The sequence below is a fragment of the Homarus americanus genome, unplaced genomic scaffold, assembly GCF_018991925.1.
Source record: "Homarus americanus isolate GMGI-L3 unplaced genomic scaffold, GMGI_Hamer_2.0 scaffold41366, whole genome shotgun sequence".
Classification (NCBI taxonomy): domain Eukaryota; kingdom Metazoa; phylum Arthropoda; class Malacostraca; order Decapoda; family Nephropidae; genus Homarus; species Homarus americanus.
Genome location: NW_024723541.1, coordinates 3,241,650 through 3,256,149, shown reverse-complemented (window position 1 = coordinate 3,256,149; position 14,500 = coordinate 3,241,650).

The window sequence follows — 14,500 nt, the reverse complement described above, 5'->3', positions numbered from 1 at the left end:
TGTAAGAAGTATAATGATGAGGGTGACAGTACCAAATAACACAGCGCACACTTTATATTTTCCAGATATAATAAATGGCAGAACAAGTACACTAGGGTTAGTTATTTTAGTGTTGCTTTTGTCTTATTATCTCTCGTTTCTAGATCGTCTATAACATACAATATTGTATTAGATTTAAATTTCTCCACGCATATCTCATATGCTTTGTACCTTCTCAGTGGAGTGCTATTATTATTATTATTATTTATATATTTATTTATATTATTTTTGTATTATGTTAGGTATATACATAAATAAATATGATGTAACAAATAATATATGTCCTGTATCTTCGTGATAACTTCATATTAAGGTTACCCACCCCCAAGTACAGTATTCAGTGAATAGCCTTATGTTTACGCAGTTTTGTATGAAAACTTCCTAATGCCATTTAAAAATAGCAGTTATTGGCAGTATATATATATATATATATATATATATATATATATATATATATATATATATATATATATATATATATATATATATATATATATATATAAATTATACATTAGGTATATATATATATATATATATATATATATATATATATATATATATATATATATATATAAATTTCAAACACCGCGCAATTAATATTTTTCAAACACCGCAATTAGCGATACTGAGCTGGTCGTCGGAGGGAAGAGAGCTCTCCCTGCACATAGCGAGAGGTTGTGGAACTAGGCCTAAGTGATATTCATGTAATTTGCCGAATTAATAATGATGCGATTCAGTTAAGGGACTATTATTGAATTTGAAATTATTATAGATCGTTTATCAGTCTGAATAATGTCACTGGTGTCCCAAGGAGTTATTAGTTAGGCGGAAAATATGTCACGTAGGCCTAAGCTAGCGCCTTGGAGAGACGACGCTGGCTGGTGCTCAGTCGCGTGAAAGCGATTGGACCTACAGACATCCCTGCGCGTCCGTCCACAGAAATAGTCACGTGGCCTAGTCACCTGTGTTGCACTATTGCAGTATAACAAGTGAGTCTCATTCGATCTCAGACAGGGTTAGATAGGGCAGTGGTAAAGTTAACAAGAGCTAACAGTGAGTTCATTTCAGGTTTCCGTCAGAACCCACTTGACTGTGAGAAATTGACTGCAGAGTGATGACCGCGAGAGATTGACTGCCGTTTGAGACTGCCGTTGATGATTGAGGGTGGCGATTGTCGCCATTGGACCGATCAGTGTAGGCCTGTCACTGTTTAGCGGGGTATCAAGATCTCTTGAGGAATCTAGCCGTCTGGGCCCAGCTGACGACGGACGATCGTTGGGCATCAGCTTCTACCTCGGCTCACAACACCACATGTCTCGAGCAGCTTAGTGAAACCCTTCTAACGGGAAGCTAAAGCTTCAACTGCGTCACTCCCTTCCGTTTCAGATGTACTGGGGTAAAGTGAGGCCAGCTGAGGATACAGCCGGACACCAACTAAGAGTCAGTGGAGTTAGAGGCACTTTCCAGGTGGAGAAAGGCTGATTTGGGCCTTCAACTACTGGTGCCTGTTGGTGCTTAAACGACTACGGAGTGCAGGTGGAATCTGTGTGTGTGTTAGGTTAGGGAGCATGTTTCACTGGTATTGGACTCAGTAACGTCTTTATAATTGTGACAATATTTTTGTGTAGTTAATACTATTTTTTCAGTTACTAATGTATGCTGTGTGCATTTAAAATTTCTTTATAGTTTCAATCTCAGGTATAACCTTTGTTCCCCATAGAGTAGTGTTAGGTTAGAGGTGTGAATCTGTTGGTGTAACATAATTATATTGAGTGCCCTTTAGGCCTATTCATGTTGGAATTATTAATTTCTTATTTTTGAATACCATTTTCTCAGTGCTGGATATTATTTTGTTGAAAGCCCTTGAGGCCTGTTTCATGTGTGCAAGCAACATTTCTTAATACTTCAAATTTATTGTTGCCTGAGTTTCGAATAATTTTCTATATCATGTATAACTTTTATTCCCCAGAGTAGTGGTTTTAAGTTCAAGTTAAGAGGTGTGCATATTGGTGTACCATTATTTGATTGTGTTTAGTGTTGAGGGAATATAAGTGTCTAATTTACAGTGTGTCCTATTCATCCAGTCACAGACGCTATCCTTCCACGGGTCACGGACAATTCATTTTGTTTAGTGGATTAAGTGTTCTTGTGCTGGTTCGATTTTTCAAAGGGCGCTTCCACTGCCATTACCATCTATTAATCTTTAATAAACCCCAAGTCAAGTGAGAAAATAAAGTCCAGTAAATTCCGACCGGCTATATATATATATATATATATATATATATATATATATATATATATATATATATATATATATATAAAAGTAAATCACTGTAGGTATATACAGACTAAGGAGAAATACTTGAGAAGGCTAATATATACAGAGGAGAGCGAGATCAAGTCCCTCGGGGACAGCAGGGGTCCACAATGTTCCGGTCATAAGGCAGTGACCCTTACTAATCTTCTTAATCCAAAGAAATTGACCATGCCAACTTTAAGCACAGCAGCTCTCCCCTCCTGTATATTAGCCTTCTCAAGTATTACTCCTTAGTCTGTACTCACCCTTGAAGATGTGAATTACACGATAGCGCTTGGGAACTTCGTGTTCTATTGTTTCCTTGTGGTTATCAGCATATATATATATATATTTTATTCAAGACATCTAGAGGCAACTGAAGATGTCTTGAATAAAAGATAATTCTGTTGTTTCATTTTCCCGTGTGATTTTATCAAGCTTTATCTTATCCACGTTTTCATTGTAGATTTTTATATATATATATATATATATATATATATATATATATATATATATATATATATATATATATGATAGATACCTGAATATCAAGGAAGTGAAGAGTAAATACTCAGGTGGATGATTCCTACACTGTCCAGGAGAGTACTAAGAGAAAAACGTTAATACTTGTGAAAGAAATCCCTCCATAAGAAAAACATTTTGTGGACAGAATACAAACCTGTCATATTCAAGTCTTAATCTCGCAGAGCTCATTCAATTTTCTTTGTTGTAACACCCTGGTCATTCCTTAATGAGCTATTCACTGCCACTCATGGTTGTCTCCCTTCCTAAACTACAAACATTCACACAAAACACAGACACCCTCCGTACATATATAAATAAGTACACAGTCCATTTCCATAATTTCTTTTTCATTTTCGCTTCTTTCCAAATCTATATAATAAAAATTTATTTGTTTATCTTATAATTTTTTATCACACATCACTATATTCTTGAAGTCAGTATTTTTTATATTCCTATCAATATTAAAAATAAATAAAATAGAATTACAACATCAAACTCACTGCCGAGAGGTACAAGTTTTCTTAATTGTATGAAGTCTCTCTTGTCTCACCTCTGGTCCTCCCCAAAGACACTTTCTCCTGTGTGTGTGGTGGCGGGGTCAGAAGATCATCACACTCCACACAGAGCTGCGGTCTTAATGTGTCTGACGTTGGTTGAGATGTTATCATCCCAACTTTCTGTCCTCTTGAGGCCTCCTGCCTCTGGCTACACTATCCCCAGGTAAGAGAAATTTAGAGATATATTTCAGTATAGCACAATTATTACTGTTGACCGTGTTTGTATGTTGTGTAAGAATCTTTCAAATGAAGTACTACTGGAATGTAAAACAAAGAGAGAGAGAGTCTATTAGTGTGGAGGAAAGGAATATCTCCTATCTATTTTATTTTTCCCCTAAATTATTATGGTGGTTTCTGTTGTATATATATACTGTATATATATTTTATATAATTATTATTATTAGTTGGAGCATATGAAATCCAGAGCGCCATCCTCCCTCACATGTTATCCTCCTCACGCACCACCTTCACTCACTTCCCCTTCATTAAACCACCCACCTATACTCACCACCGTCCTTGACGCGAGATCCTCACGCACTGTCCTCCTTCACCCCTATCTTGGCTTCTACAACCTCCTATAGAGAGAGAGGATGTCACTGTTCGACTCTCTACAGCATCCCTGCACTTTCACGAGCCAAGGTCAAATGATACCTCATCCAATCTTCCTGCCTACTTTCAGTCCTGCGCCCTTAATCCTTATTTATTACTCCCCATGCAGGACACTCAGGTACGGCAGATGAAGGGTGAGTCGGATGGTGGTGTGTGCAGTTTTAAGGTGAGGAGGAACGATGCGAAGCTTAAGGCAGCTAAGTAAAAAAAAAAATGCAGAATGGAAAAGAAGGAAAGGTAAAATTACTAAGAGGATGAAGGAGGAGGTTATAAGGTGGGAAAGGAGGAGATGGGTATGGGTAGGGTGGGTAGGTGACAGGCAGGTGGCTGTCAAGAACTGTGGAGGAGGGATGGTCTTGGAGTGTTGGAGATAAAGGAATGTGCCAAAGGATAAGGAGTTTTGTGAAAAGTAGACGCCACAGGTAGAAATTCTCTTGTACCAGTGATGGATATCACAAATTTTCAATCGCTTGATTTTAAGAAACACTTTCTTTTCGAAATATATATATATATATATATATATATATATATATATATATATATATATATATATATATATATATATATATATATATGAGTAAAGGAGTGGCTTTGGCTCCACTGGCAGTCCCATTTATACTCCAACCCTGAGGCATCCAACCCATGTTTGAAGTTCCATCCATCCACCTGTTTACCCCATTTCACGCCGAAATCTAAATTTTCTATTGTTACAAGTCTGTTTGAGTATTCTCGTAATGTCTCCATTGTTTAATTCCCATGTCGTTCATTCATGTCTTCAGGAGTAGTAATTGAGATGCTTTAACCTGCCTCTGTATTCAAGGTTCCTAATGCCCGGGATTAGTCTTGTCATTCTCCTCTGGATTCTTTCCAATGATTCTATATCCATTCTGTAATACGGTGACCAGAATTGAACTGCTTAATCCAGGTGAGGTCTCACAAGCCCTAGATATAATTTTAAGATGACCTCGCTAGTCTTGTAACTAACACTCCTTTGTATGAACCCAAGTACTTTATTAGCCTTGTTACGAGCAAAAACACATTGTTTACTTGGCTTAAGATTCCTACTTATCATTACTCCTAAATCTCTCTCGCAGTCGGATTCCACAATGGCATCGTAGTTCATCTGGTAACTGGTTTCCCTGTTTACATCTCCTATACTGAGTACTTTACATTTGTCCACATTGAATTTCATCTGCCATTTTTCCGACCATTCGAAAAATTTGTTTAGATCTTCCTGTAGTTTTGCAGAGTCCTCGTCAGATTTAATTACACGTCCTGTTTTAGTGTCATCAGCAAATTTACTTATGTTGCTGTCTTTGCCGATATCTATGTCGTTTATGTATATAATAAATAATAATGGACTAAGTACTGAGCCTTGGGGAACTCCAATAGTGACGTTGCTCTAATGAGATTTAGTGCCGATTATGCTCACTGGCTGTTTCCTGTCCCGTAACCACGCCTTAATCCATTTAAGGATATTACCTTTGATGCCATGCGCTTCTACCTTTCAAATTAGTTTTTCGTGGGGGACTCTGTCGAAGGCTTTGCTAAAGTCGAGATATACCACATCATAATTGTGCCCCTCGTCCACCGATTCGAAAACTGATGAAAAGAATGTTAATAGATTAGTTAGACATGAACGCCCGCTTGTGAAGCCATGTTGGGAATCATTGATCAACTTGTGCTTCTCAGGGTGATTTCGAATAGAGTTTGAAACGATTGCTTCCAGTAATTTGCCTACAATTGATGTTAAACTGATTGGTCGGTAGTTAGAGGATAGTGATCTATCTCCCTTCCTGAAAATCGGTATTACATTCGTTATCCTCCAGGATTCTGGTACTACACCTGTTTTTAAGGATATGTTAATCAACTTTGCTAAGGGCTAAGCTCTAACTTACATTCCTTTAATACTCTGGCAAATATCTCACCGGGACCTGGTGACTTATTAGGCATTAGTTTGTCTATTTGCTTACTAACATTGTTAGTAGTCACTACTATCTCGTGTGTCTTGGCAAGGTGTGGTTGTCGATCATATCACCCGGTTAATTCAATTACTCTGTGGCCCCGCCCTCCTGTAGAGTGACATAGTCATGTCAAATTTTCCCTCTCAGCAAAAAACTCAACACTCAAAGTAATCACCCTCCAACCACTTGATTAGTGGGACACGCCTTTTAATATTTGATTTGGCTGACGATAGAAGATTTTATTCAGCAAAGAGGGGATCCTGTGCATGAAAATGCGTTTTAGTATTCTGAGTGGTCAAGCCACACGGCTCTACACACTGTTGAAGACAACCACATTATCACAGGCGCTATTTCATTTCCAAGAAACTCAGACTGTGTATATACCCTGCATAAGGGATGCATAATGCAACTGGAGGAACACATTTATGTGGGTTAACGAGTGATAATAGATACGGGAAGATGATAGCGAAGGAAAATATATTAATGCCCAGGGCTTCCAGACATAGCAAAGTCTGTATAGTAGGCGACTTTAACTTAAGCCAAAAAGTTTGGCTCGACCTTACAGGTAACTCAGAATCAGAGGATTTTCTTGAAACAGTTCAGGACTGTTTCCTAAGTCAACATATAACCGAACCCACCTGGGGTAATAATATACTCGATTTAGGACTGTTAAACAGAGAAAACCTCATTAGTAATGTCGAGGTAGGGAACGAACTTGCCAACAGCGATCACAAACAAATAAGATTTAAATTAGAATTTAATGACAGACGCAAGAAAAATTCCATTAAATTCCCAGATTTCAGAAAGGCAAACTTTGATAGGTTGAAAAGACAGCTGAGAGAAGACGTATTACGTTTGGGGGTGGATTACATGACCTCACGTGAGGTGATCTCACACAATGTACCCACAGAGGGCGAGCTCATCTTACCTGGAGACCTGACAACGATATCCTCACAAAATATGACGGATCAGGATGACCTGATCACGAGAACTGAGGATGACGAGTTCAACAACAATTTAAATAATGAGTTACTTAATGCACAAACGCAGAACATACCATACAGAAAACACAGATCAGAAAAAAATTACCCTAAATGGATAAACAATTATTTAAAGAATATTATTGGACAAAGGAAGGCTATATGTAGGAGAATAAATCATGGTGAAGTTTACCTCAGAGATTATTATAAGGTATTGGCCAGTAGGGTTAAGACCGAGATAAGTAAAGCAAAGAGGAATAATGAACTGAAGGTAGCTAGGGATTCTTTCAAATGTATCAAACTAAAACACGAGAAAAGATTGGACCAATACAGTCAGATACCGGCGAACTAATTGATAACGACGGAGAAATGAGCAATAATCTGAATAAATTCTGTACCAATTTATACCGATCACATGGTAAGATAAATAAAAATAGATCAAGTAAAGCATCGGCAACGACGTTTATGCTGTAACAGACAAGTTAACGCCCATTAAGTCGCCTTGTCCCGATGATCTAATTGCCAGAGTATTAAAGGAATGTAAAGATGAGCTTAGGATGCACTTAGCAAAATTGTTTAACATGTCCTTAAAAACGGGTGTCGTACCAGAATCCTGGAGGATAGCGAATGTGATACCGATTTTCAAGAAGGGAGATAGATCACTATCCTCTAACTCCCGTCCAATCAGCTGAACATCAATTGCAGGCAAATTACTGGAAGCAATAATTTCAAATTCTTTTCGAAATCACCTGGAGAAACACAAGTTGATCAATGATTCCCAACATGGCTTCACAAACGGGCGTTCATGTTTGACTAATCAATTAACATTCTTTTCAGCTGTTTTCGAATCAGTGGACAAGGGGCGCGACATTGATGTGGTATATCTTGACTTTAGCAAAGCCTTGACGAAAGGCTAATAAGAAAAGTGGAGGCTCATGGCATTGGAGGAGATATTCTAAAATGGATTAGTGCTTGGTTACAGGACAGAAAACAGCGAGTGATCATTAACGGCACTAAATCCGATTGGAGTAACGTCACAAGTGGAGTACCTCAAGGCTCAGTACTTGGACCATTATCATTTATTATTTACATAAACTATATAGATATCGGCGTAGACAGCAACATAAGTACATTTGCTGATGACACTAAAATAGGGCGTGTAATTAAATTTGACGAGGACTCCGCAAAACTAAAGGAAAATCTAAACAAATTTTTCGAATGCTCTGAAAAATGATAGATGAAATTCAATGTGGACATATGTAAAGTACTTTGTCTAGGAGATGTAAACAGAGAAACAAGATATCAGATGAACAACGATGTTATAGAGAAATCCAAATGTAAGAAAGATTAATGAGTAATAATAAGTAGGAAACTTAAGCCAAGTAAACAATGTGTATTTGACCGAAACAAGGCTAATAAAGTACTTGGGATCACACAAAGGAGTGTTAGTTACAAGACTAGAAACTATATATTGCGCTTGTGAGATCTCACTTGGATTACGCAGTTCACCTCTGGTCATCGTATTACAGAAAATGGATATAGAACCCCCAGAAAGAATTTAGAAGAGAATGACAAGATTAATCCCGGACATTAGGAACCTCAAGTACATAGACAGGTTAATGCATCTTAATTTGCACCCCCTCGAGAGTCGTAGAGTGAGGAGCGATATGATAGAGGTGTATACAGCCCTGTAAAGGGAAGTCAGAGCTAAACAAAGTGGACATAACAAAGATACTCAAACTATCAAAACCAGTGTAACAATGGTTTTAAATTAGACAAATTTAGATTTCGGAGCGAAATAGGTAAACATTGGTTTGGAGTAGTGGATGAATGGAACAAGTTACCAAACATCATTATTGACTCGAATACGTTGGATAGTTTTAAACATAGGTTGAATGGATATATGAGCAATAGGGGTTGGGTGTAAATGGGACTGCCCAGTATGGGCCAATAGGCCCGCTGCAGTTTCCTCCATTCTTATGTTCTTATGTTCTTATATGGAGCCCAGCAGTCAGTGACAAGACTTGAGTTGAAACAGAAGGTCAAACGATTTCAGAACCCAAATGATATGTAAAATAGTTTTACAAAATTCATTCCTCTAAAAAAAAATCTATAATAATTTCCCTATATTAACCTTTAAGAGTCCTGGATGTGGTGGCGAAGTAACTATCATAATGAGCTGACAGTCCAATGGCCCAGGGTTTGAATACCCAAGCAAGTGTGAGACAGTGTCATGGTTTTGGTTTTCGTAGTGGCTGTAATGATTGATTGTCAGACCAAACCTTACAGCCCAGAATTATGCCGCATATAACAGCAAGTACACCACAGACCTCGTGGTACCACCACATTCCGGGTTGACACACCTCAGGTCGACCCAAGGGACTTGACCTCGCCCGCTAATGACGTGAGCCGGGTGACCTACAACCGCACCTAACCAAGACACCTGGGCAGGACCACACCTGCACACAGCTATCCAGATCAAACCAGTTTAGTGTTAATTGTTAGAGGTCAGAAGCCGGCTGGGCCGACCCCATATAAAGGCCCTACAGTCCCGTCCACGGGCATTATCTTTATCATTATCCTTCTGGTCATACTGATTCTCATTCTGGTTGCTGTCATCTCCCTCCCGTTCGGGTCGTCACTCGGTTCACTAAGCAGTGTCCCGCACGTCCCCTCCCCAGGTCGGGAGGGAGACTTCCCGACCAGACCACGGCATCGCCAGCTGAGCAGATTCTCCCATAGGAGGCAGCCCAGCCAGCACTCACTGGGCCTACGTCAGGGTACACGTGAGTCTTGTCAGAACGTCCTAGGGTGAGTTACCTACTGTGGGAAGTGTATTCATTCAGGTGTGTCCGAGAGTCGATGTCAAGGAACGTAAAGCATAATGTGTTAGTACCCCGATATAATAGTGATATTAATGTGTCCATGTCATTGAGTGAATTAATAAATAGTTGTATCGAAGAGGTGTTTAACAAGTTGTCCCTTTAAGAAGTGATATATGTGTATTGACATACGAGATAAGATAAGCGTATTGACGCTGAGTAAATAACATCCAGGCCACGCTACCAAGTTTCCTATCTTTACATTTCTACTCTCTATTCTTACTTATTTATGTAATTCTCTTCTTGTGAGATTTGTCTCATTATATTGGTGGCAGCCGTGGACCAAGTTTCCTATCTTTACATTCCTACTCTCTATTCTTACTTATTTATATTCTTCCTCTCATTGTGTTCTGTATCATTATATGGTGTAAGAGTGGATTATATTATATAAAGATTATAATATGTTGTGTTTCTTATTTCTTACCATAGAATTCGATACCTTCACACTGGTTACTTACAGGAGATTATGGAGTATCTACGTAGAAGTTCACTCCACCACTCGACATTCCATGATTTATACTTGATAAATGATGATTTAATGAATTCCATTAATTTCCAACATCCATCTAAGTTATTGGTTAATGGTTATACTTTGTCACAACCAATTAGTCATTACTCTTAGTAATAATAAGATAGTATCACAGATACGGGCAGATAATTGCACTTACATTTATTTGTCAAGCTTCCATACAATGATTTACAATTTGCATGGATATATGAGTCACTCACGTTCACGCTGTAATAAAATTAATCTTCTAAAAGAGGGAATTTTCAACTTGGGGACACATGTGATTGCTCTACTGTGGGTATGACTTAACAGAGCCTTAATTCTTCAAGTAATACATTTACTGCCAGCCTGGATTGCTTTTGTTGCAACCAGGCTTCCGCACAAGAACTTCTTTCCACGGGCAATAACAACAAAAAGTACTCTTGGGTTACCACACATAGTCTCGCGTCACTGACAGTCACTGTAGATGGTTGTCCCAGCCAGGAGAACTGGTAAGCGTGACTTGTTTAACCACATAGATGCAATAGACCAGCCTGGATTGTTTTTGTCACAACCAGGCTTCCACACGTGATATTTCCACGGGGATAACAAACCTAGGTTAACACACTTAGTCTCGTGTCGATCACGGTCACTGTAGACGGGTGTCGTGCAGGAGAACTCTAAGCGTGAATTGATCAACCGTTTACTGCAGGTTTGATTATGATGACTATTGTCTTTTTTCATTCATTACATGTTGCGTTGTGATGAATTTTCTTCTTTTTTCTTAAATTCACAAGGATCTCAGCTATGAAGGCGAGGCAAGCACAGAAGTGGCCCAGGAACCACAGGTAAAAGATGCCTTGTAGATGGAGCAAGCTCAGAGCCTTCTCACTCTTAACTCCTACCTGCAAATTGATAATAAGGAGGTATATAAGACTCTGTGGTCTATATCCTGTACTCATCGGGGCTAACATTTACTCTCTCAAGCCATTTCTCTGTTGCTGTAGAGGCAGGACACCAGAGAGGTTATGAAAACACATTATCAATGCATTTGTTGTCATTCGTTCAGCCTTGATACTGTAAAAGATATGTTCTACTTCGGTACTCCCATGCACAACAAGACTCCACAACTGGTTTACCCTCATCGTTTCACATTAGCCTACCATCAGCCTTCAACAAAGCGTCAATCCTTTAACATCATTAGATGCCAAGGCTTTCCTGTCATTCGTGGACACTGCTGGTTCTTGGACGTCCATTCCCTTACTTTTAGTGTATCCTTAACCGTATCCTCCCTCCCCTTCGCTGCCTTCCTCTCTCCCCTCTACCATCAATTTAAGTTAAACCCTCTTTTATTCAAAATTTCACTTCCTAATCTCTCAAAATGTCAATATCAACTGAATAAACGCCCTTCCGCTCTCTACCTAATACTTATTTCACTTCCACGTCTCTTACTATCAATGTTTGTTTTTCCTTTTTTCTACGCACTCCATACTTCACAAATTGTTCTTAAGTGTGGCATTTTCAAAGTATCGTTTGGCTTCATCATTTTGCATTCAGAGGCCATACTTTACATTCTTGCAACAATGTCGTTTTACTATTCCTCTGAGCAACCTCGTGTTTTCCTCCTTTGCCACGATTATCCTTCTCCTTACATTTATTAATCCACTCACCATTTTTCTTCAACTACACTGCGTTTCATCCCTCATTCTTCCATTTGCTAACACATCCATTCTGAATATCTGAAACAATCCACTTTTTATCATTGTGTTTCCATTCAAGCCAACGTTTATTATTTATCTTTATTCTCTATTTATTTTCAGTAATTTGATTTTCTTTACATTCACTATCAACTATCGCCAAACTTGTTCATTTTCTGCTATATCACTCACTAGAACAGTTGCGTCTACAAACAGTAGCAAATGTATCCCCTATTTACGGCTGTTTCAATACTTACCAAACTTACTCTTCTCTCCTTCACACCCATTTACACCTCTCTTGCTGTACTATCCATGGAATTTTAACAGCTAAAATCGTTTACGTAGTTCTACTTTTACTGATAATTATATTCAATTTCCCTCTTCCTGACAAATCTTAATGCATATTTCCCACCCTTAAACAAATTCTGGATGGTATTCAGCAATTTCTCATATCACCATATCCATTTACTTACAGGATTTCCAGTGGACTGTGCTCAGAGTATCTAATAGCAAACTTTGTTACACTTAGGGATATGAACCGGCAAGGGACTAGAGGCAGTGAACATAATTTTATGGTGGTCCCCTCGGTCAAGCGAAAATCACTTTCTTTTTCACAGCTATAGCGAATTGAAACAAGTTACCTAACCACATCGAGATCAGGAATGGTATCAAACAGTTCAATGCTAAAGTTAATAATAATAATAATAATAATAATAATAATAATTAACGGTTTATTGAAAGAGCTTGGCAGCCAGAAGGCTGAAAATATACAGTTACATATTTGGGGAATGGGTTACGAATTACAGATAATATACAAGTAACATAAGTGACACAAATAAGACATATAATAACTTAGATGGGGAAAAGCTCAAACTACAGTTCATTTCAACATAGTGACAGTGTAAGGAGCAGTGTTTACTGGGAGTGAATACACTGATTTATTACAAGTTATTGATAATTTTTACAATAGGTGAAGCCATAGTAAGTGAGCGCATAACATCAACCACTGAATGTTGTATTTGAAGTGGAAATGATCTGCCAACCTCAAACAGTTCAAGTGTAATATAATGCGAATTGAATTTATCAGAAAACCTTTCACTATTACTCGTGTTGGTATAGCCTACTATTCCTGTTTAAAGACCAAGCCTAAGCCTAAGCAAATGATTCTCCTGGAAATAAGCACCTCATAGCTTTGACGACTATTCTTGGTCACGTTACCTTACTATTTACCATTGTTGTTTACCTGCACTGTCTCTGCACACAGGAAACTGCAGTGTAGGTCTACTTCCCTGGCTTACAGGTACAGTATACCTACATTAACTATATTCATTCTGAACTGTATATCTGCAATGTTTATATACATACCTATCTACTTATAAACCTGTATTATAATTTGACTACACACACACACACACACACACACACACACACACACACACACACACACACACACACACACACACACACACACACACACACACACACACACACACACACACACACACACACACACACACACACACACACACACACACACACACACACACACACACACACACACACACACATTACGGCCAATACTTATTATTATTATTATTTACATATTATTATTATTATTATTATTATTATTATTATTATGGACAACCAGCCAGAATTTCCGGAATTATTACTTTCAGAATGTGTAATGCGTCAAATGATCGCAGTGTCATCCACCTGTGGACCTCCTGAGTGGATATTATTGGTGATAATTAATGGAGAACCGGGGACTGAATAGCAGGTGGCGCTGGTATATCAGTGCCACGTAGGCTGTGGCATATTACCTGAGCTGGTCAGTGGTGGTAACGGTCCTTCCTGCCTTGTTCTCAGCCCAGGTCTGCTCCTGGCTCCCTGCCCAGCCCTGCTCAGCTCCCCCCTCCTCCCCACAACCTCCCGCCACGGGTCTGCCCTGTCGCACACCTCCTTTTCCAGGACGGCAACATGGCTGGGAAATGTGCCTGTCAGTACCAGGCTGAATAAAAAATGCACAAAATAGTATTTGTGTGAGAAGTAACACATGATGTGTGGGTTGTAGAAAAAGGGACCAGCTGTCAAATCCCTACAGCATCCATCACCCACGACGCCAAGTGTCAGGACGACGTAGTGAACTCACCAGTCGGAAAACACTGTTCATAAGGTGAATGACATACATCAATAAATTGGAAAAGCTTGTCGGGGAACGATGCGGAAAAGTGGGTCAAAAAAGTCTACTCAGAACTGTGACACCAAATGAAATGATCCGGGAGACACTGCCCTCGCCGCAAAACATAATTAAACCTGTTAGACAGTAATCTTGGCCCCATTAGCTCTTTCAAATACTGGCCATAATACTCCATCTATTTTGTCAGGGGGACACACGCAAGTGTCTAGGGCCAAAGAAAATGTGGCAGCAATGAAAAGGAGATTGACACTGTGGCAGATGATCTAC